This window comes from Hyaena hyaena, unplaced genomic scaffold (assembly GCF_003009895.1).
Source record: "Hyaena hyaena isolate Hyena2069 unplaced genomic scaffold, ASM300989v1 scaffold_416, whole genome shotgun sequence".
NCBI classification, from domain to species: Eukaryota; Metazoa; Chordata; class Mammalia; order Carnivora; family Hyaenidae; genus Hyaena; species Hyaena hyaena.
Genome location: NW_024081049.1, coordinates 1429489 through 1453022, shown reverse-complemented (window position 1 = coordinate 1453022; position 23534 = coordinate 1429489).

Sequence of the window (23534 nt, the reverse complement as noted above, 5' to 3'; positions counted from 1 at the left end):
AGAACTTACTTAATGGTAGACATACTTGAACTTCTGTGATAGAGAAAAAAAAAAAAAAAAGAAGTTTAGCCTTGTGTGTTTTATTTTGTTTACAAATGATTTAAATCATATAGTAATATCTACTGACAGCTTTCTTATCCCTTCTATGTAGATATAAAACATTTTAAATAGAGATCAAGCAAAACAGTGATCACTTTCTCTGTTATTGTCTTTACATACACCTTACGTTCCAAAAGTGTGTGGCTTGTAGTACTCCATAGGCACTGTGCTATTTGTTTGTTTGCTTTTCTCTCTACTTTTAATGTTTCTTTTCTGTTTGGAATGGCTTTCAAGTGTCATCTCAGCCACAATTCCTCTTCTTATCTCCTCTGTTCCAGCTCAATCCCCACTCACACTCCAGGATGGATGAGATGCCTAGTTCCATATGTGAGCCTTGTTCACAGCAATTGTCATATATTGATGTTTTCTGTATGTGTGTGTGTGTGTGTGTGTGTGTGTGTGTGTGTGTGTGTGTGTGACTTTCTACCCTCCTGAAATCTTAAGAGCCTGAACAGTGAATACTGTCTTATTCATATTTGTAAATTCAGTTCAGGTCTAGTACTTGCCATTTATTGGTCATTCATTATAAATTTGATAAACTCAACTAATCAGATCACAGAGTCGTGAACCTGAAAATCAACAAACACATGTCTCTTAGTGGCCTCAAGAGACATAAATGTGACATAAATTGTGAACTAAAAGCCAAGCACTTTCTTTGTAGAAAAGTCCCTCAGGTCTTACACACTCTTATTTTAGACACCATTAAAAAAAAAAAAAAAAGTGCTTGCTTATTTGATTTCCCAGCACACAGAAAATTAAAAGCAGCAATTTGGAAGCAGGGAGGGGGTGACGCTAGAGGCAAGCATAGGAAAAAAAAAGTTATAGCTGCTGACTTGAGGTTATGCAAAGGTGGTACTAAATGTACCAGTGAAGCACTTTTTCAAAATTCGATTATGAATATCAGCCTCTTTTATGTTCCTTGACAAGGGATAAATTAAATTACAAATCAATTATTTAAAAAAGACAACTATAAAATTTCATATGTTTAGACATTACCCATGTTCTTCTAAATAGCCTTAATTTATACAGAAACATCATTAGAAAGTAGGAAATATTTTGAACCAAATAATAAAAGTATGATACAGCACAAATGTTGGTTGTAGCTATAACAGGGCATAGGGAGAAATCTATAGCCTTAAATGGATATATTTGAAAATAGAACAAAACTAGAAAAAGAAACAAAATAAGAGAAGGAAATAGCAAGTAAAGATTTAGGGTCAATGAAATATGTAAAGTACTTACAATTGTGAAAATGAAGAAAGCCTAAATTTATTTCCTCTCAGCAATTACTAGAATGAATTTATCTCCAATTGCTCATTAAGTTTGTGGCATTGTGTCAGTTACAGAACTCTGGATTCTATATCTTCAATAAAAATAATTTTATAAAAAAAAACCTTGAATAAAAAAGAAAAAATTCTGACTTTAGAAAGCTCTAACTATTAAGGAAAAAATAAAATTTAAATGAAAACACAGAATTTTGCTCAGAACGAATTTTTTACAGGTAGTGTGGCCAAAGTATGTGTGAACGTGTTGAGGTGAAGTGAGAATTGAGGCCTGCAGACTGGATTTGCCCATCGGTGCTATTTTTCCTGAAAGGAATAGATGGAGAATGAATGTGCAGTTGGGGGCTGCAGGCACTGTTGAAATGGAAATGAAAGAAATTCCACTATGTGGGTCTCTCTAGGTCAGAAATATGAGGTTGAGGAGAATTTATGTCTTCTTCCACGGGGGACATATTAAGGACTAAGGACTATTCCTGGAAAGAAAGAGAAATTATGATCCATTAGAGAGATGGAACAAAGTCCTTGAGAAGAGAAAAAGAAAGGAAGGGCATAACAAGAGCAGCATTTTAAGCAGTATGGTTTCAGTGTTCAGGAATCTGGCTGTTTTACTGTTGTTTGCCTCCCAGCAAACTGACTGGAATACGTGCACTAGTACAGGGGTACCAAGTTTACTGTCTACACTGGTAAGAAGGTTACATGTGGGTTGAAATTGTGGATTACGTATGTTTGGATCTAAAGAACATAACTACTTAGGCTTTTGTAGTTTGGCTTGGAAATAACAAGGAATCTGTTCATGATCTACTGAAATATCAGATGATGAAATGTGTTCTTCAAAGAAGGTAAAAAAAAAAATCCTTTGAGAGAAGGTAAGGAAAGGAATGGAGGGTAAAAGAGAGGGAAGGAAGGAAGGAAGGAAGGAAGGAAGGAAGGAAGGAAGGAAGGAAGGAAAGAAGGAAGGAAGGAAGGAGAAAGGAAAGAAGGAAGAAAGAAAAATTTGCAACAGGGAGTTCTCCTCTCTCACATATAGGCTTATCTTTCTGAAGCCCCCCACCCCCACCCCAGCCACATTCTGCAGCTTCACTTGTAAATATGGAATACTAGTTTGTGGTGGGAAGGCATAGACTGAGAGGGTATGTCACCTGAATTTAAGTTCATATAAAATGCTTGCGCAGAATTTCCTGGGAAAGTTGCAGATGGACTGGAATAGTGATTTACTTCATTAACTTGGGGTGTGTCCTTTGACCAGTACATCTTTGCAGACACTCGAACAATACATGGCACCCTGGCATAAGAAGCAGAGCCAGAGTCATCGATCTCAGTTGCCTAAGAACATAGTTTCCACTTACTGGAAGAGAAAGTTCCAACTGCATTAGCATCATGGACCCACATGTTGTACCCTCATGTTCTTCAATCACTAGAGATTGTCCTTAAAAAAGTGGCATATATGACGGTACATTTTAAGACATTTCACATATGCAATTTTCAAAGAGTTAGATGTATCATAAAAATGTATGCACCTAAGAAAACAAGCCTGCAATTTTCTCATCTTTCTCCCTGCAAGCTCTCTTCCTGAAGTTTTCAGAGAATTACATGCCTCTCATCTGTCTTTAACATATATTTTTTCAACAGCAAGATGACAGTGATGTGCAACTTTGTCCATCTGGACTATGCCTGTTTCTCTTGCTTGCTTGTTCATATTACCCATGTTTATTCTCAATTTGGGTGATAAACTGTATAGTCACCTTTACTATGATACATTGGCCCAGAGGGTGATTAACTGAAGCACCCTCGGGGATAATTAGAAGTATTAACATTGGTATTGCAAAAGTGAATGACGCTAATGACTAGGTAATAAGCCTCCTTGTTAAGGTTTACCGTTATTTACTTTCAACACAGTGAAAGGAAAACCTAATGGAGTTGTCAGATGATAGATTATTAAAAATAATTTTGTAAATAAGTAGTTATATAATTTTTGCCTTATAATTATTAAGTTCAAAGAACTGAGAAACAGTTCTCAAAAAAAAATGAAATAGTTTCCATTACCATCTATTTATGTAAACATAGTTTCTCAAAGTATACCTAAGAAAAGGAAAGAAATAGAAATGAAATTGTGTTGGATACTATCTTACTCTAGCAATAAGTAGCATTCACTTAAGAAATGTGACCCAAAAAAGCTCTATCAAGTAAAATAAGGGATTTATTTTAAGAAAAATTTAAATTATTATATTTAAGAAAGCTTGTAACATATTTCAGTGTTTTAATTCACCATGAACTACCAATAATTATAACTCAATTCCAAAGAGCTTTTTAACTTAGATTCTTATGATCACAGAAAATTGAATTACAATTTACATATATAATTTTTTGAATATAATTAATTTTTTATATTTTTAAAAAATATTTATTTTTGAGAGAGAGAGAGAAACAGAGTACGAGCAGGGGAGGGGCAGAGAGAGCAGGAGACACAGAATCTGAAGCAAGATCCAGGATGCAAGCTGTCAGCACAGAGCCTGACACAGGGCCCAAACTAACAAATAAACAAACCGTGAGATCATGACCTGAGCCGAAGTTGGGTGCTTCACTTGAGCCACCCAGGAGCCCTGAATATCATTTTAATGTAGTCGTTGATGGGGCTCCTGGGTGGCTCAGTCAGTTAAGTGTCTGACTTCGGCTCAGGTCATGGTCTCAAGGTTTGTGAGTTTGAGCCCTGCATCGGGCTCTGTGCTGAACATTTGCTCAGAGCCTGAAGCCTGCTTTGGATTCTGTGTCTCCTTCTCTCTATGCCCTGCCTCTGCTAAAGCTCTGTCTCACTCTATCAAAAATAAATAAATGTAAAAAAAAATAATCTAGTCACTAGTAAAGGACTATAGAGCATAGATGTATATTACTTTAGTATATCAGTATGTGGCGGAAATGAGATGGACTTGTTTGGTCAAGAATAAAAAGGATGATATAAGATAGTGGTGTCAAACTTAATATATATCCAATCAAATCTAAATATCTTAGATTTGATTATATATATTTAAATGAGCAATAGAATTTAAAGATGTTTATATTTAAAATACTGATGAAAGTTCTAGATGTTGACTAGATGACCAAGGTGGTATATAGTTTCACAAAATTCATTTGCATGATATGGGAACAGAAATGCATGAAAACTTCTGACAATGAATTTCACATACTTCCCTAATCATGCCATGATGTTCCCTGTGTTGCTATCTCACTCTGTATATAGTCTGGGCAAACTTCTTTTTCAAACCCACCTATGTAGTGATTTCCTGCTTATTCACTAAGATCCAAATCTAATACAGTTTTCTCTAGGAAAATAACAAAATTTTGATATTTTCTTGTTTTATTTTTTTTAAAGTTTTATTTATTTTTGAGAGGCAGAGAGAGACATAGCATGAGTGGGGGAGGGGCAGAGAGAGAGGGAGACAGAGAATCTGAAATAGGCTCCAGGCTCTGATTATAAGCACAGACCCTGATATAAGGCTCATGAACCATGAACTCATGAACCATGAAATCATGACCTGAGCCAAAGTCAGACACTTAACCAACTGAGTCACACTGGGGCCCCTGTATTTTCTTGTTTCAAAGTAGAACCACATAGATGCATATTTCTAAACATAATTTACTATACTTACTGTCATAAATATATCAATAATATTAAAATTTGAGAATCTCAAGCACCATGTCCATGAAATCTATGAAATCTCAATGTTATATAACATAGCCCACAGAACATAAGAGTTGTACAGTAAATGGAAGTTAAAATGAAGTTATTAAAAAATTACCAATAGATTTATTTCCAAAGAAATGTGTGCATTTTAAACTACTGCTTTCTTTAAAGTCTATAGGTTTTAAAATCTTGTCTAAAATTGAGAAGAAACAGGGGTGCTTGGGTGGCTCAGTAGGTTAAGTGCCAGAATCCTGATTTCAGCTCAGGTCATGATCTCATGGTTCATGAATTTGATCCCCATGTCAGGCTCTGTTCTGTCAGTGGCAGAGACTGCTTGGGATTCTTCCTCTCTACATCTCTCTCTGCCCCTCCTGCTCTCACTCTCTCTTACCTTCTCTCAAAACAAGTAAACAAACTTTTTAAAAATTAAAAAATAAAATTGAGAAGAAACAAACCTGCTAAAGTAATCTTCTCTAATCACAGTTGGTCATCTAATTTTGTTCTTTCCAATTTTAGTTAGATTAATCTGTAAAGCACAATATTTTGATACATGGGATATATTATATATCTTTGAAGAAGGGAATTTAAAATTTCTTCTAGCATGATGATTCAACATTTATTTTTTATTGATGGTTTAAATATATTTTGATTTTACATATTGTATTAATGATATGTTTAAAATACACAGGAATATTGTTGATATTAAATTTTGGAAGATATGATTTTTTTCATTTGTGAGTTATAATATTTTTGGTTACTTCCTATATTCTTTTTTTTTTTAATGTTTATTCATTTTTGAGCGACAGAGAAAGAGCACAAGCAGGGGTGGGACAGAAAGAGAGGGAGACAGAATCAGAAGCAGGCTCCTGGCTCAAGGCTGTCAGCACAGAGCCCGGCACAGGCCCCGTGTGGAGTTCAAACTCATGAACCATGAGGTCATGACCTGAGCCAATGTTGGATGCTTAGCCAACTGAGCCACCCCTGGGCCCCAACTTCTTGTATTCTTGAGCAGTGACAACTCAAAGATGTATTTGTTTGCTATTTTTCACTAAGCAATTTGTTTTTAATGACCTTACTTTTGTGGTGTATTTCAATTTTAATATTTTTTTCAATGTCAATATTTCATTCCGAATCAGCATGCATTTCAATTTTTAATGCACTTCTAGAATCACTAATCTCCCTAAATTATCTAATAACCAAAGTTATTCATTATTTCAGTTGAAAAGTTATAGATTTTAAAATAAATGTATGCTTTTATTAAAACCTGAAAAATAATACAACTGAAACTAATATAACATTGTATGTTAATTATACTTTAAATATCAGAAAAATATCTACTATTTTATCACTTCTATCACTTTTTTTATATTCTTGTTAAGTTTATATGAAATTTCTCTCTCTTTTAAAAATACATCAAATCAAAATTAGTAAAAGAAGGTGCACTTACTAGACTTCCAAGTTTGGAGATTTTAAGTTTTATTGTTTTATTGTAATAATAATAAAACTTGTTTTATTGGCTTGCAAAGACATTTTTCCAAGTTGCTAAAAAAATTGTACAGTTTTGCTCATTTGTTTTTCACTCAGACCCTCAAAAGTTCTTCCGTCTTCCCACCTCAATAGATACAAGTAGAATTATTATGGAAGGGAAGTTAGAAGGCAGAGTAACACCTTGAATGGCTATATTTCCTTACCATCTGCTGCTATAAGTATATTTTTCTTATTTGTATTATTTACTATGAGTATGCCATGAACTATTAGTAAATGGATTTAAGAAAATTTCTTAAAAACTTTATATATGTATGAATTTGCCATGCAAATAGTGTCTGTTTAAAGGGTATCCAACTTTAACCTGGATTAGGATTGCTGGCACAATAAGACAATATTGAACTTCCACAAGATGCACCATGTTTATATTAAGAACAATTGGGGATGCTAGGGTAGCTCAGTTGGTTAAGCTGCTGACTCTTGATTTTGGCTCAGGTCATGATTTCATGGTTGGTGAATTTGAGCCCCACATTGGACTTTGCACTGACAGCACGGAGCCTGCTTGGTATTCTCTCTCTTCCTCTCTATCTCTCTGCTCCCCCTCCACCCATTATCTCTTTCTCTCTCTCAAAAAATAAACATTAAAAGTAAAAATGAATTAAGAATGACTGTTTCCACTATTTTACAAACAACAATAGTCTATCATAACTTGATAGTGTTTAAATACCCATCTGCCATCCTAAGGTGAAATACTTTACAGAATTTATAGGTAGGGCTCACCTACCACAGATTTTCATTGAGCAGAATCTAAGAAGACACATTGACAGAAGTTATACTTTCCCCTCTTTCTAACTCCACATTCCTTAAACTTATTAATAGAAGCATATTGACCATGTGTGTCAAATCAACTTACACTGTCACATTGTCATGTATTCCAAAAAGTAGATTCAATCTGAATACAAATCTGGGACAGTGAAAGAGGATCCAAGAGATGGAATAGGTAGTATTTGATGAAAAGTATTCAGGCTGAAAAAAAAAGTATATATTCTTCTTAAATTCAAGAGCTCTGCCTTTTGAATTGATTTTAGGAGTAGTGAAGAAAGGTGGTGCTTCATCCACATTCTTCATATTTTTTATTTTTATTTTTATTTTTCTTAAGTAAGCCCATGCCCAAAGTGGGCTTGAACTCATGACTCTGAGATTAAGAATCACATGCTCTACCATCTAGGCCAGCCAGGTACCTATCTTTGAATTCCCTATAACTATCTGGCAGGAGTTGGAGATTTGTTAATGTCCATGAAAGATAAAGTATCTTATTGGCATGAAGATTAAGTAATTTGATTGCCACATTACCTAATACACAAAAAAGAATCTATTTTTAATGATATTGCTATTTTTGAATTCGAAGAAAAAAATTTTCACCATAGAAGTGTTTCAAGACTTTTTATCACACTTCAAAATATTTTCCATACCAACATTAAATAGAAATTGTGACCAATCTAAGCTTTAGTTTAAGCTCATGTGAAAAGTTAAGATATTTAGTCAAAATAGTCACCAAAACTAATAGAGAAATCTGCTAAAAGTAATATTTTATTATTCATTATATAGTAAGAAAAGAATTAAGGACCAAGTACTCTGTCTTTGATGGCCTTATGTCTAGTTGAGGAGACAATATGGTAGCATAAGATAATTTCTGTAATTCAAAAGAATTTAGAGACCCAATAAGCATTCCAGATTTAATTACTATTTATTACTTTTAATAATATCAGGCATTGGGCCTTTGAATACTTAGTGCAATACTACTTGCATTATTTATGGAAGTGAAATATTAATAAACATGTCTAGAATTTGTGTTAATGAAAGCTGTTACTTTTCACATATTCGTTAATAAAATATTGGCAAAGATATGTTTATTCTTGAAAGAATAAAACTTCAACATGTTCCCAGCCTGTGATTTCAAACTAATAATAGTGTAACTGAAGCAAATAGCAGTCTGAAATATAATATTGTCTTATTTATCTAAAATATAAATTCCCTGGATATTTTGTAATTTGGTTTGCCAAGTTTTGAAACTCTATTTAATTTCTGTTAAAGGAATTTATAAATATGTACCTCTTTCATAAATCAAATACAGTGCCCTTGTCTCTTCAAATTAATGATATGGAGATATTTTTATATCTATTGATATAATTCATTATTGAATAGCATGCTATATAGTATTTACATAACTCTCTTTATTTAAAGATTTCTCTGGTAAAAGCCACTTCGATTTTGTAGACATTGTACTATCACATGGTAAGAAAAACCTAAAAGTATATTCTTGCTGATGTTTCTTTGGGTATGTGATAAATATCTCTCCAAAATAAATATGAGGAGGGGAAGTTTAGAGTTAAAATTCAGACCTATTTCATTTGAATAAATAGCTTTCCTTCCAAAATGTTTAATTAACATATTGAAGTATTCAGAAAGAGTCTTCCCAAAATGTGCCAATTTCACATATTTATTATTTTGATTTGATAGGCAATCAGGCCCCAAAGGATTTAGGAATAACTTTTTACCTCCCCCTAACTGCCTCGAAGAATTTAGATAGAGGGCATAGTCCAGGGAGAGAGCTACCGGCAGAGAAAACTGCCTAGAGTATGGGCTTGGTGTGGTAAACTGAGGGAAGCTTTGCAGGGCTGTTAGTTCAATCAGATTTCTGTGTGTGTCCCATTGTCTCTGCATGGCATGGAATTTGTTAACCAAACATTTGCTTTTTCCATCTTCCAGTGAGTTGTCTTCCTTTCCTTTGAAGCCTCAGACCCCTACTAACCCCATCTCCTTAGCTGAGGATGGCATATAAATCTCAATTGCATGACTCTTTGAGCCTCTCATGTCTTTGTTGAGCTCCCATACATACACAATTAAATCTGGTTTTCTCCTGTGAATCTGTTTTATGTCAATTTAACTAATAGGGCAGCTAAAAGAACCTAGAAGGGTAGAGAAAATGTTTTCTTCCCTTCCAACATATTAACCGTTACAAATTCCATATATTTGCATTTTGGACTTTGATGATCAAAGCAATAATTTAGTTTGCATTCTTCCTGTCCATGGTGCTGACTTTTCAGATCTTTATTACTCATTTATATTTTATTCAACCATGTTACTATTGTAAATTTTTAGCTTATTGGTGATTTTTAATATGTTAAATAATAGTATTTATTGTCTATATACCAGTTTTTCCTTCTTGTCTGCTTATGGATGTGGTGCTTTTGGTTAATAGGAGTTTAAATACTAATGCCATCAAGTTAGCAGTACTTATCTTTATGGATTTTGCCTGCTGTCTCGAGAAAGCAAAGATGTCTGTTGCTGTGGTAGGCTGAGGCTGAGTGGTGACATATAAGACCGCCGTGTCCTAATCCTTCAAGTCTATGAATATGTCACCTTTGCAAATGAACTTTGCAAATCTGATTAAGTTAAGGATCTTGAGACATGGGGAATATCCTGGGTTATCAGGTGGGTCCAATGTAATCACAAAGTCTTTAGAAGGGAGAAGGGCCTGTGAAACATTGCAGGGAGAGGTTTGAAGGTTCTATACATCTGGCTTTAAAGATGGAAAAACGGGCCAGGAAACAAGGAATGCAGTTCTAGAAGTTGGAAAAGACAAGGAAAGGAATACATCTTGACAGATTCTGGAGGGAATGCAATCCTGCAGACACCTTGATTTCAGAGCAGTGAAACCCAATTTGCATTTTTCCCTTCAGAGCAAAAAGAGGATAAACTTTTATATTGTTTTCAGCCACAAAATTTTTGGTAATTTGTTGCAGCAGCATTAAGAAACTAATACCATGCCTATTGCAAATTTATAAATTTTTTCTATGTTTTTAACAGTTCCATAATTGTTGTTTTGTGACCAATTTAAATGAGCTGTCAGTTTTGTAACCGATATTTTTTGTAGTCTACATTTTTATGAACAGCCATTGCTCCGTTATTAATTATTGAAAAGTGCCTTTGCTCCTCTAAATTCCCTTTCCACTGCTTAATTCACATGTATTCGTAAGACTAGTGTCAAATTCACTCTTCAATGCCTTGGATTTATTTATACTTCATTGTGATAATAGTACATTTTATAATTAAATATATCTTTCTTTATATACTGTTTGTTTTTATCAGATAAAGCAAAAATCTTGTTCTTTGACAAATGATTTTAGATAGTCTTGTGTACTTATTCCAGAAAAAAAGACAAAAACAAAACTTAAAAACATAATCTCTTGGGACGCCTGGGTGGCTCATTTGGTTAAGTAAGCATCTCATTTTAGCTCATGTCATGATCTCCTGGTTCGTGAGTTCAAGCCCTACATTGGGCTTTCTGCCGTCAGCACAGAGCCTGCTTCAGATTCTCTGTCCCCCTCTCTCTCTGCCCCTCCCCTGCACTATCTCACTCTGTCTTATAAGTAAATAAACACTAAAAAATCTCTTCATTCTAATTATTTAAAAATTCCTGTTAGAACACAGATCATGAGGATTCTTTTAAGCAGTACTAAAAGGGAGGACACTCATCCTTTTTAATTTGAAATGTCTATCAATACTTCAAATACTTCCTCCTTTTCTTTGTTTTTGGAACTCCTATTACTAATTTTTGGAGCACTGGCTATAACTGCCAGTAACTTATATTCTCATTTCTTAAATTTTTATACTGTGCTCTAAAAGATTTATGGACTCAATTTCTCATTTAAAAAAGTTGTACTTTTCAGAACATACATTTCTGGCAAGGTCAGAAGGAACTGGGCTTCTAGCTTCCAGGGTGAACCCTGACCAGGATGAGAGGAGAGTCCCTGATACTCCCTCCTGCCGTGGGGAGAGTAGCCTCATGAGTGTCTTTCCCTTGGTTTTCCTCTTCAGATATACAGGTACCTATAGTCTTTTGAACACAAGAGTCCCTTAATCTATTTACTTTGAAGCTATCTATAAACTCATATTTGTAAACATATATTTTAGTATATCTTTTTCTTTCTTTCTATAAACTGTTTTTTTAATTTTTTAAATATTTATTTGTTTTTGAAACAGAAAGTGAGCTGGAGAGAGGCAGAGAGTAGGAGACAGAATCCAAAGTTGGCTCCCGGCTCTGAGCAGTCTGCACAGAGCTGGACATGGGACTTGAACTCACAGACCATGAGATCATGACCTGAGCTGAAGTCAGACACATAACTGACTGGGCCACCCAGGTGCCCCATCTATAAACTATTATCATAAGTATAAATTCCAGAATGTTCTCAATCTATAGTTTTAAAAACAGATTTAATATTTCAGAAAATAATACAAACATGAAACTTTGAAATTATTCTTAGACATGATGTACAATGTAATATTTTTCAAAGTTTCCTCTTCTTTACTAAGTGATATTTTCTATTTCATAATGTGTGATTGCTGTTTAATTCCTAAGCCACATTAACCTAATTTTACAAAATGAATGAATGAGGTAAATAAGACATGTGGACTAAGGAATTTTAGGAATTAAACTCATACTGCCTTTTCATTTTCTCTTAGATTCATTTCCTCTTCTGTCTCTACTTTATTTGACCTAATATGAATTATAATTCAGTGGAAAATAATCTATATAATGTATAATCACAATTATATTAGAATATAAGTATATGCACTATTATCTTAAATTTGAAATATGCTTTATAGATTAATACATACATTTATACATGCATACTACATATTTTTCTCAAACTTGCAAAAGTTATGTGTATATTTTTATTTTTTCAGAGAGACAACTTAAATTTTAATGAATGTCTCTACAATTTTGGTTAGCAGTAGATCCCTTAATGTCTCATCATAGCTTTGCAAATTTATTATTTCCAGTTTTTAGTTTATTTTGTTGGTCTTTTCATAGATTTCTGTTATTAAAGTTTTATCCATTGTTTTCTAAGACATCTTAAAGCTACATTATTTCATTTGTGAGCTATTTGTTAGGTACATTTTATATTTTGTCTTTTTATTTTTATTATAACCTACTTCTGTTTCTCATGCTGAATGAGATTGCTGCCTGTCCTAAACTATGAAGAGAAGGTTCAATCTTTCTTCAAGTTATTAGATATAATCTACTTGTTATATATATTTCTAGTTTTCTATTTTCATTTCTACTTCTATCATTTGTCAGTCAAACACTATTATAAAATTTTCTGAACCATTCACAGGTGTATTTGGATTGTTCATTGTAATTATTTTCTATTTATATTGCACTAATACATTGAGGTCATTGGATGTGACCTAATTGATCTTATTTGGCGTTCCTTGAGATATTCTATGTAGGCTGTACATATTTCATAGGGCTTTGTTGTTGTTTAGTATATGTTCATAGGCCTCACACTTAAAATTGAGTTAAGCTCTATATAGAATTATAGTTTATGCCATTTCATTGTGTTGCATATATCTACCAGTGTAAATTCTGGTGACCACAATTCTCATTCATTTGAAGATGGCTATTCTTAATTCTTTGCAAAATTTTTGGATTTTCATTTTGTTTTTAGTGTTCTGAACATCATGGCTCTGCTTCCCCTTCTGTTGCTTTGCTGATAAAGAGGATTGTGAGGAGGCTTGCTAAATCTTACCCCCCCAACACACACCCGATAAAGGGTGTTTGATTCTACCGCTTGATTTGATATTTTCTCATGTCTCTAGTCTAATTCTCTATGACGCTCAGTCTTGGGGAGGAAAGGGCAGAGCCATGGACTCTTCTCAAGGACATTTATCTATGTCACTATTTTGTTTCTATTCTTTGCTTCTACTATTCTCATCTATAAATGAGATAGCTTTTATTTTCTCTGGAGTGATGAATATAGATTCAAGAAATATATTCATTGTTTTGGGCATCTACTTTATACATTTCAGATCTTTGGCTTTTCAGACTCAAAACTCTCATTTTTGGTGATGTCTTATCAGTTTCTTTTTTTTTTTTTTTTTCCAAATTCTTCAGTAGAAAAGAAGTAACTCTACACATAAAGTGTAAGGACTGATCATTTCTAAAGCTTGTTTAGCAGTGAAGGGTTTGCTAATTGTATCTCAAACCCTGTATGTACAAAATGTTTGGGTGTACTGGAGTATACTATACCCTATCAGTCTAATGATTGGTAGTGATCAAAAGTGTTTCTTTTGATCTTCTTTCATGTTTTCCAAAATTAGATGTAAGGTCTAATATCTTATATATCAAACATGGTAGAGTGTTGCAACTTTATTAAACCCACTATATTAGTCTTAGGAACTTAAACATGCAATTCAGTGATTTTGAAAAATTCCATTTGTGTCTGGAATCAAGATAATGTAAATTGCAAAGCAGTGTTCATCTGATAAGGGGTAGAGAAAGCCAGTCTATAGAGAAAAGAAAGAAGCAAGCATAAAAAGTGGTGTGTAGATGAGAGGTCATGTGGCTCCAGGGTAGGAGAGGGAAAGCCTGATGATGAGGAAGCTTTGATCCAGGATAGATTTCCACATCTCTATTCTCAGCCCTCGGGAGTTTGAATACACTTCCTGGCCTGTGTTCTACAAAATACTGCTGCATCCTTTGCTTACATTCTTTTCATAAATTTCTTTCCCTTTTGTTCTTCTATTCAATCTTTTTTGTCTTAAGGCATTTTAAATTCAGTTCCCTAATGAGCCAAGATTAACCTTGACAAACATGGATATTACTGTAGCTTACACTGTAGATAGATTAATTTAGGAGGTTGTGTTTAACACACTGCACAGCTACAAGAAATGACAGCGTAGACAAAAAAAAAAAAAAAAAGAAAAGAAAGAAAAATTTTAGTTGTATCTTTCAGGCCCTTACTAAATCAATTTTACTTTTAATTCTACCTGCTTAATTTTATTTCTAATTCCTACCTAGTCAAATTTGTTAGATTATCAACAGGACCTAAAATCATTCTCTATTGATGGCATTGGTAATCTGTTACTATTGGAAGAAAAAACAAAACAAAACAAAACCCCACCTCAGGAAGGGTGAATTTTCTGATAAATAAATGTTATGGTAGCACCTTTATATTTCCAGCATGTATTCTAATATTTTAATCACTTTAATTATCAAAATAAATTGAAACAGATATACTGTTTCTAAGGCATAAAGATGCATCTCATTTTATTTAAAGGTACACAGTTTCATATTTCATGCTAAACAAAATAGCCATCACATGTACAAAAAAAATAAACCTCTGTGAATATCACAATTGTGTACTACAAATTTGATTAAAGTACATAAGTGATATTAGAAGATTTTAAAACATGAACACATTTTTATATGTTAGCACATCAGTTTGCATTATATTATATGAATTCACAGTCCTTTGTTGTTTGTTTATGCTAATAAGAACCTCAGATATTGTGGAGGATGTATTGTTTCTGAATTATTCAAGCACAGCACAGCCTCATATTATGATTCGACTACTTAATAGTTTATGGTTTTGGCAAGTTACTAAAATCCTGTCTTACTTTCTACTTTGAGGTTTTGGAGTTGCTATACTAATTTTATAATGCAATATTTTAAAAATATGATGCACAATCCCTGGCATATAGTATCCAATTGGTAATTGATCATTAATATTATTGAGGCAAGAGAAGAATAAATGGATAAATTAATATATCCATAAGTGAATATTGATTTTTGCCTCCTTACGTACAAGGTCTGATTTAGGTACAAGGTGTGATTTCTCTCAGATTTCTTCTCCTGACTCTCCTGACTTGGGAGAGCCTCAACCACCTCAGAGAGGGTCTCTCTCAGATCTTCTGCCCTGAACCCTGTCTTCTGGCAAACTACCCCAAATCACTGGGTGAAGGTCCTAGGAAAATATTGCCTGTGTTACAACTCATTTTTTTGGCTGGAGAACCTTGGGATTCTGTCATACCTACATTAAGAGTTCAACCATGTGTTTTCTGGTTTCTTTTCACACTTAATTGGTTGATTCTCTCTCTCATTGCTCTACCAGTGTGAAGGGGAGTTATCAGTCTGTTCTCTCATACATTGCTTCTCGTTTCTAGCATTTAGTTCTTTTAGGCTTCTTTTTAAATTTTTTTTAATTGTCAGCTCTCTGAGGGGAAAACAAATTTTTTGTAGTTTATGAAACATGGGCTTTTGGGGGGTGGGGGATCAGGATTGGAATAATGGCCTTTTATGATTGTCTATAGCCTATTGTTTTTTTTGTATCTTAACTATAGAAATTTCCTAATTAACTCAAGGTAATTAAGGTGGAAATAATAAGCTCATGGACCTTTAGTTATGATTTTTGTGTATAATGTTGTTCTGGAGGAGTATAGAAGTTAATGAGAAAACTTGGGTTCGAGTTTCAGATCTGATTTTCTCTTGCTCTGTCACAAAAACTGCAGCTTTTGTGTGTTTAGCAAGGTCATTTGCCCTGTCACCACCTCCCTGCCTTGCAAACACCCGAAAGGGAAATATTTTGATAGGGGAATGAAGCTGTCAGGCAAATCGTTACAGTCCCTGAATCCCATCTTCTTTACCAATGAAGCAGGAATAAGAATTTTAAATTTATAAAATTAAAGTGGATTAAGAAATAGCAGTAATTTGTGTTACAATCTTTGCATATTAAGCAAAGCTATGTTTTTCTTTGCTCAACAGCTGTGAGAGGTTTGGGAAGATATTTTGAAACTATATATTATTTAAAAAAAATACTTCAATGATTGAGAATACTAGTAACTAAGAAAATAGTTTTATTGGAGTAGCTCTTTTTTTCGTCTGTAATTTTACGCAGAGTAAATAGACCCTCTCAGCACATTGAAACTTTAAAACAGATGGTTTAGTAAGATTTGCCAGATGGAGGAGGTGTGACAGATCAGAGGGTACAAGACCCTGTTGTTGCCTGTCTTCACCACAAAGTCTATATCTTTCCCCCTTTTCTCCTCAGTCAAACCATATTGTTTTTGTTTGTTTCTGAAGGATCCATCCTAATATTCTATTGTCACAGTCCTCCAGGGGAGTAGAACTTAGTTTACAAAATAAAATCCTCTTGGTCTAAGCTAAGGATGATGGTCCAATACTGTCATCATGGATCGGTTTAGGAGTGGGATTCTGACATAATGCTTGCCCATAATATAGCAAGTACACAATTGGCAAACTTTTAAAAGCTTTTTCTCACCAAGAAGAAAAAAACACTTTGGAAAAACGTTTTCCTCCACTCAGCTCCCAATCCTCGCCCTTCCCCTAAAACCACAGTAACCCCATTTTTACACTGTGACAGGAAACAGCAAAGCTTCTGGCTGCCTACATTGAAAGGAATGGAGACTTTAGTGCTATCATTCAGGAGTTAGGATCTCTGGTAACACCTATCTTGGAACTTCTTGCTCTGTTAGAAACAATACTTTCCTTACTTCTACAATGCAGTTGAGACAGTTATATTTTGTGCATCTGAAAGCATTCCAATAAACATAAAGATGAATTTAGTATGAACCATGAAGTTCTACTGGCTCTGTTGCAATTGGTTAGTGAGTTCAACATGATAAATTAAAAAAGAAAATGTGAAAATCCGTGCCATTGGTCTATGAAAACTGAGATTCTTTATTAGGAAAGCACATTGTCAAAAGTAAATTATTTAGAGTGTTTCCTTTTCAGTTGGATATAATTCATTAGAGATATTAGAGGTCATTTATCATACTTAGTTTTGTACATCTAGTGCATAGCACAAGCAGAGCATTCAATAAATACTTAAATAATAATAATAAAAACAGTGGATTTGAAATAATCATTTTGAAAAAAATATTTTATGTCTGCTATACAAAGAAGTAGAAAAGGTATCATTTATAACTTATGGTGGAAGAGGCAATAATTATTGAAACACATTACTAAAGTAATTGTTGTAGTTGAATTAGGATGTTATGGGATGGAATACAAATAACAAATTTATGATTATATATATAATTATAATTATATATTTTATATATATATATGGAACAAGTCTAGAAGAATATAAATTATAAAATTTCATTAGGCTTTTAAAAAAGTTTTTATTTTAATTTCAATTAGTTAACATACAGTGTTATATTAGTTTCAGGTTTGCAATAGAGTAATTTAACACTTCTGTACATCACCTGGTGGTCATCACAAGTACACTTCTTAGTCCGTGTCACCTATTTAACCCTCCCCACCATCTACTTCCCCTCTGGTAACCATCACTTTGTTCTCTATAACATTAAGTCTTATTTAACACCTTAAGTGACAGATATATATGGTGAAAATTATAGATCTTAAGCAAAAATTAGATTTTACTAGATTTTCTATACTTGAAACAAAAACAAAAAATTGGGATCTGATTCTAAAAGGTAATGCCTAAGGGTAGTAAGGCTACTTAGAGGAAAACACCACAATTTTTTAAAAATCTTTTTGTATTCTTATTTTCTTTCCTTCTACTTTACTTACCAGTTATTCTCTCACTACTTAGGGCTCCCCATTTTATGATAATTTCTGACAGGTCCACTGAGGCACTATTCAGTGTCTTAGACTAATCTCTCTAGTCTGTTCTACAAAGTGCACTTGCTCACAGCAACCTAATTTTATCAAGGAAAGTTCATAATCTATTGCCTTAGAGTGGAGTTGAAAAATGTATTACTTAAGTCAGAATATAAGCCCTTCTGTGGAGATATTTAGGAGATCCTCAAACTGTATTATGAGTGGCCTTGTGGGTATGTCTGATACAAGCCAGTAGGAAAAACGGACAATCCACCTCATCATTCAGATCAAGAGAATCAACTCCAGAGATCAGTTGGAAACAAAATTCTCAAACAATCCTCCAGACACTGGATGTAGAGAGGTGAATGTTTTATTCTTCTATAATACTTGATCTGAGGAAAATAATTATAATTGTAAAAAGATAAAATTAAAATAACAATAAGGAAAATAAACCCTGATAAATAATTCTATGAACACAAATGAAATCCTCTGACTAGTGAACAAAGGTAATACTCAGAAAATATTAAATGTGTGTGTGTGTGTGTGTGTGTGTGTGTGTGTGTGTTTTGAGCTGAGTACATTGCTTAGAGCTAAATATAGTCTATATGTTGATATTAGCTTAAATTATTATCCATTATTGAAAACTATATTTGGATATTTTTGGAATGCAAAATGTGTGCACCCTACTGACTTGAACAATTTGATGCAAATTCAACAAATTTTCTCATGATTAGTTACTTATATATTCCAGAATTTGGATTCAGAAAAATATCTACATGTGGTCTTCTATTTTTAAAATGATTTGGTGAATTTGTGCTACAAAAAATAAGAAATGTTAATATTCTCTTTTCTTTTTATATTGTTTCTCTTTGTATTTGAACACTGATACATTTGAAAAGCAACAGCTGGGTAGACACAGGCAATTTTACAAATTGTGGTTGGTTTCTTTCAAAAAAGCATATCTAAACTCAGATTTAGAATATTCCTCCTGCCTTTCTAAAATTAGTAATTGGTCAATGTAAGTTAGCTTATTTTGAGACATTATATATATATATATATTTATATGTGTGTGTGTGTGTGTGTGTGTGTGTATGTATATATAATATGTTATAATATAATGTATTTTATATGTATAATGTATGTATGTGTGCATGTGTGTGTATGATTTTTGATAAGTTAAAAAATACTTGTAAATATCATTAATTATATTCAATGTGAAACCTTTACACAATTGCAATACTTTTGGAAATATGGGGCTATAGGATATGTTGGAATATGTGAGAGTCTGAAAATTGAACTGATGGATTTCCCTAGTGCTTTCATATTTTCCAGTAAATACTTTAATGCTAGTTTATTTATTTTTCTTAGTATGTCCCCAATTATTTCCCACATTGAATGGCAATAATTTAGTTGCTTAAAATAATGCATATTAACACTATTATGATCTTGAACAGTGCTATCCAAGAAAATTTTCTTCAATAATGGGAACTTTAAATAACTTTACTGTACCTAGTGATAGTCACTAACCACAGGTATTGAGTGCTTGATATATGCCTAGTGTCACTGAGGGAGAAAATTTCTATTTTATATTTATTTTATTTTATTTCACATATTTTAATGTTTATTTTTGAGAGAGAGAGACAGAATGTGAGCAGGGTGGGGGGTGCAGAGAAAGAGGGAGTCACAAAATCTGAAGCAGGCTCCAGGCTCTGAGCTGTTAATACAAAGCCCGACATGGGGTCAAAGTCACAAACCACAAGATCATGACCTGAGCCAGAGTCGGAGGCTTACATGACTGACCCACCCAGGCTCCCCTATTTTATTTTATTTTATTTTATCTTAGAGAGAGAGGGGGAGAGAGGATACATGAACAGGGAGAGGAGGCGCGGGGGCGGTGGAGAGAAAGAGAGAGAGAGAAAATAAGAATCCCGAGCAGTCTCTATACTCAGCACAGAACCCAACACAGGGCTTGATCTCATGACCCTGGACCTAAACTGAAATCCAGAGTCAGATGCTCAACTAGCTGGGTCACGAGGCACCCCTCATTTTGTTTTAATTAATTTAAATATAAATTTAAATAACCACATATGGGTAGTAGCTACTATATTGTATATTATAGTTTTGTAACATTGGGAGTAAAATGTATCTTCAAAGTCTTTTTTTTTTTTTTATTATTTGGTTGATCATCTCAAAATAGAGCACAGTGAGCCTTCAGACGTAGAGAGGGGGGAGAGAGAGAGAGAGAGGCTTTGTCTGATATTGTGAATTAAGAAGAAAGGATTCCATGCAATGCATGGTCTAATGAAGTATAGATGTAAAGTGGAAATTGAGAATGGTGGAATATAAGATTAAATAAGAAATATAAAAGATTAAATAGAAATGTTTTGTCTTCATAGTCACTTATTTTACATTTTTTTAAGCTTATTTATTTTGAGAGAGAGAAGGAGTGAGAGCAGGGGAGGGGCAGAGAGAGAGAGGGAGAGATAGAATCCCAAGCAGGCTCCTCACTGTCAGTGCAGAGCTTGATGTGGGGCTCAAACCCATGAGAGCATGACCTAAGTGGGAATCAAGAGCCAGATGCTTACCTGACTAAACCACTCAGGTTCCCAATTTAAAGACTGCAGGGCTTGTCTTATAGAGAGGGTGGCATTTGACCTCCACTCTGCCCTTCCTCTCCCTGATTCCTGTTCTAAATAGATTTTCATGTTCAAGATTATAAATTTGGCCTCCAAATATTATGATCTAAACAGATCACCCTCCATTAAAGAAAATATTTTTCTTTCTATTTTAAAGATATATTTGTGGGAATTTAATATAAATAAAAAATGACTTTATGTTATAATCTATGGCAAGCTAATGTAAAATGATATGTTCTATTCTCTAAAGCTCAGTTATTAATTGGTTAAATATTTGTTATGTATCTCTTTTAAAGGGGGCAAATAGACAAATGTCTGCTTTACCTGTAAAGTCAAACATAACTATAATTTTCCAAGAAGATATAGTTTGATATAATTAAAATTAGTAAAATTTGTGCCATATTCTATACCTTTGGAAAGGGCATTGACCTAACGTTATTTGTGAAAAAAAATTTCATATTATGTCAGAAAACTTTTGTGCATCAAAAGATACTAACAAGAAGGTAAGAAGAAAATGCATAAAATGGAAGGAAATATTTACAAACCATATATCTGTTAAGAATCTAGTATTCAGAATATATAAAAACAAGTTAAATACACAAGATATTAATATATTTGTTAAATATATAAATATATATTCAATATAAAATACATTGCTCAGTATACAACTGAACAATTAAAAGACAAATAAGTATGGACAAAGGAATTGACATTTCTCTAAAATGATAAAGGAATGGCCAATAAGCACATGGGAACGTGGTCAACATTGTTAGTCATTAGAGAAATGCTAATAAAAACCACAGTCAAATACTTTTTAACAGTCCCTTTAGTTTATTAGATTAACAAAAATTTGAAATAAAAGGAAAGCAATTTACAGTTAAGTAATATGAATTCCTCTATTACATGTGTATCCTGACTAGCTCGGAAGACCTAACAAAGTCACCATGTACTTATACCTGCATGTAACCTAACTGTAAATGTGATAGGAATGCTACATGGTAAAAATCATATCACAAGCAGGATTAACATGATAATACATTTTCTTGAAATGATGAAAAAGTAGTATAATTTTGAACAAAGCAAACTACTATATTCCTTCAGTTGATGTGTATATTGCATTTGCAGGATGTTTTGTAGTTAGTAAACTCTTGCAAGAATCATTTTTTTTAGGGGCACCTGGGTAGCTTAGTCAGTTAAACATCTGGCTCTTGATTTACGCTCAGGTCATGATCTCACAGTTCATGAGATTGAGACCCACATCAGGCTCTGTGCAGGCAATGTAGAGTCTGCTTGGGATTCTCTATCTCCCTCGTTCTCTGACCCTCTCCCTCTCATGCTCTCTCTCTCTTAAAATAAGTAAAGTTAACTTTATTTTTATATAAAGTATTGTTTAGAAAAATGAATCCATTTTTACCACTGTGCATGTTCAGCAGAATATTTTAAATGTTCTGGAGGATTAGGGAAAACACTGATTGTACAGTCCCAAAATGTACAAATCCAAAAGTGATATGGACATTTTATATCAAACAACATTCATTGTGGGCTATATTATCAAGCTATTAATAGCAAATAGCAGTACCAATGAATAAAACAGAAAACATCCACAACAATTTCTTAAAATACTCTTATCTCTAGTGGTTGGACTCTTTAGGAACCATTGCTTTTTACACACTTCTGTAGAAAGTACTTCCATGTCTCTAGCATATTCTTTCTCTGTTACAATCTGTTTTTTCAAAGGTGACAACTATAATTTTTTTTCCAAAGTGACATGTTTAAGAATTTGGACATGATAAGCTGAGGAAATATGAGAAAACTGGTTTTGAGACCAAGCAGAACAAACCCCTCCAGGCTCTGAAAGAGACTGAAGTGAAGGAGGAGTTATTGGAAAGTAGGAAGAAGTTCTTTTGTAGGCTGAGCTCCATCCATACCCTTGAAGAAAGAAGAAGTGCTTCCTAATGAGAAAATAAGACCATTTCAAAAGCTTCCACTTGAGTTTATCAAAGTTAGTGGGACACAGTAGGATGATGACCAAGATACCAAAGAAAAAGTTTCTAGTCTATAGTAATAGAAGGCTATTCTACTTGTGGGAATAGTGTGGAGAGCTGCCTCCAGAAAAGTAAATCCTCTTCTACTGACATTTCCAGATGTTTATTGCTCATCTCAGTCATTGAAATACAAGTTCATTAAGGGTAGAGATCTGTTTTGTTCATTGTTATAGCTCCACTATTTAGAATATTGCCTAGAAAATAGTAATTATTGGTGCTCCTGTGTAGCTCAGTCAGTTAAGCTACCAACTCTTGATTTCAGCTCAGGTCATGATCTCATGGCCTCTGAGTTTGAGCCCTTTCCTGGGCACTGTGCTGATAGCTCAGAGCCTGAGGCCTGCTTCAAATTCTGTGTCTTCCTCTCTCTTTGTCTCCCCCACACTCACACTCTGTCTCTCTCAAAAATAAATAAACATTAAAAATTTTTAAAAACCTAGGTGTCAAAATTACTGAAGCCACCTGTTGAGCAAGTAATGTCATGTAATATCACACTGCACATCCTAGGCTGTCATAAAGAATATTTATAGCAGGTGTGAGATTTCCTCATTGTCCATTGCATTCTGGGGCAAGGAAAATATAGTAGCAGAACCACACATCAAATTTTGGACTATGGACTAACAGAAGGCATGATGTAGAAACCATCAATTCTTCTGGCCTGAGCAAGGGCTATCCATTGGTAGTTGTTACAGCACTATGAACTGGCAAAGTGTTTGAAGATAATCTGACAAAAAGGAGCAAAGATACTGAGTAGTAGCTTGCAAAAGAAAGAATTCTTTTTAGTTTTGCTATTAAGATGGCAGTAACAACAGCATGTTTGTATACTAACGGAGACTATCCTGTCAAATGCAAAATAATGATTATGTGGAAGAGGGA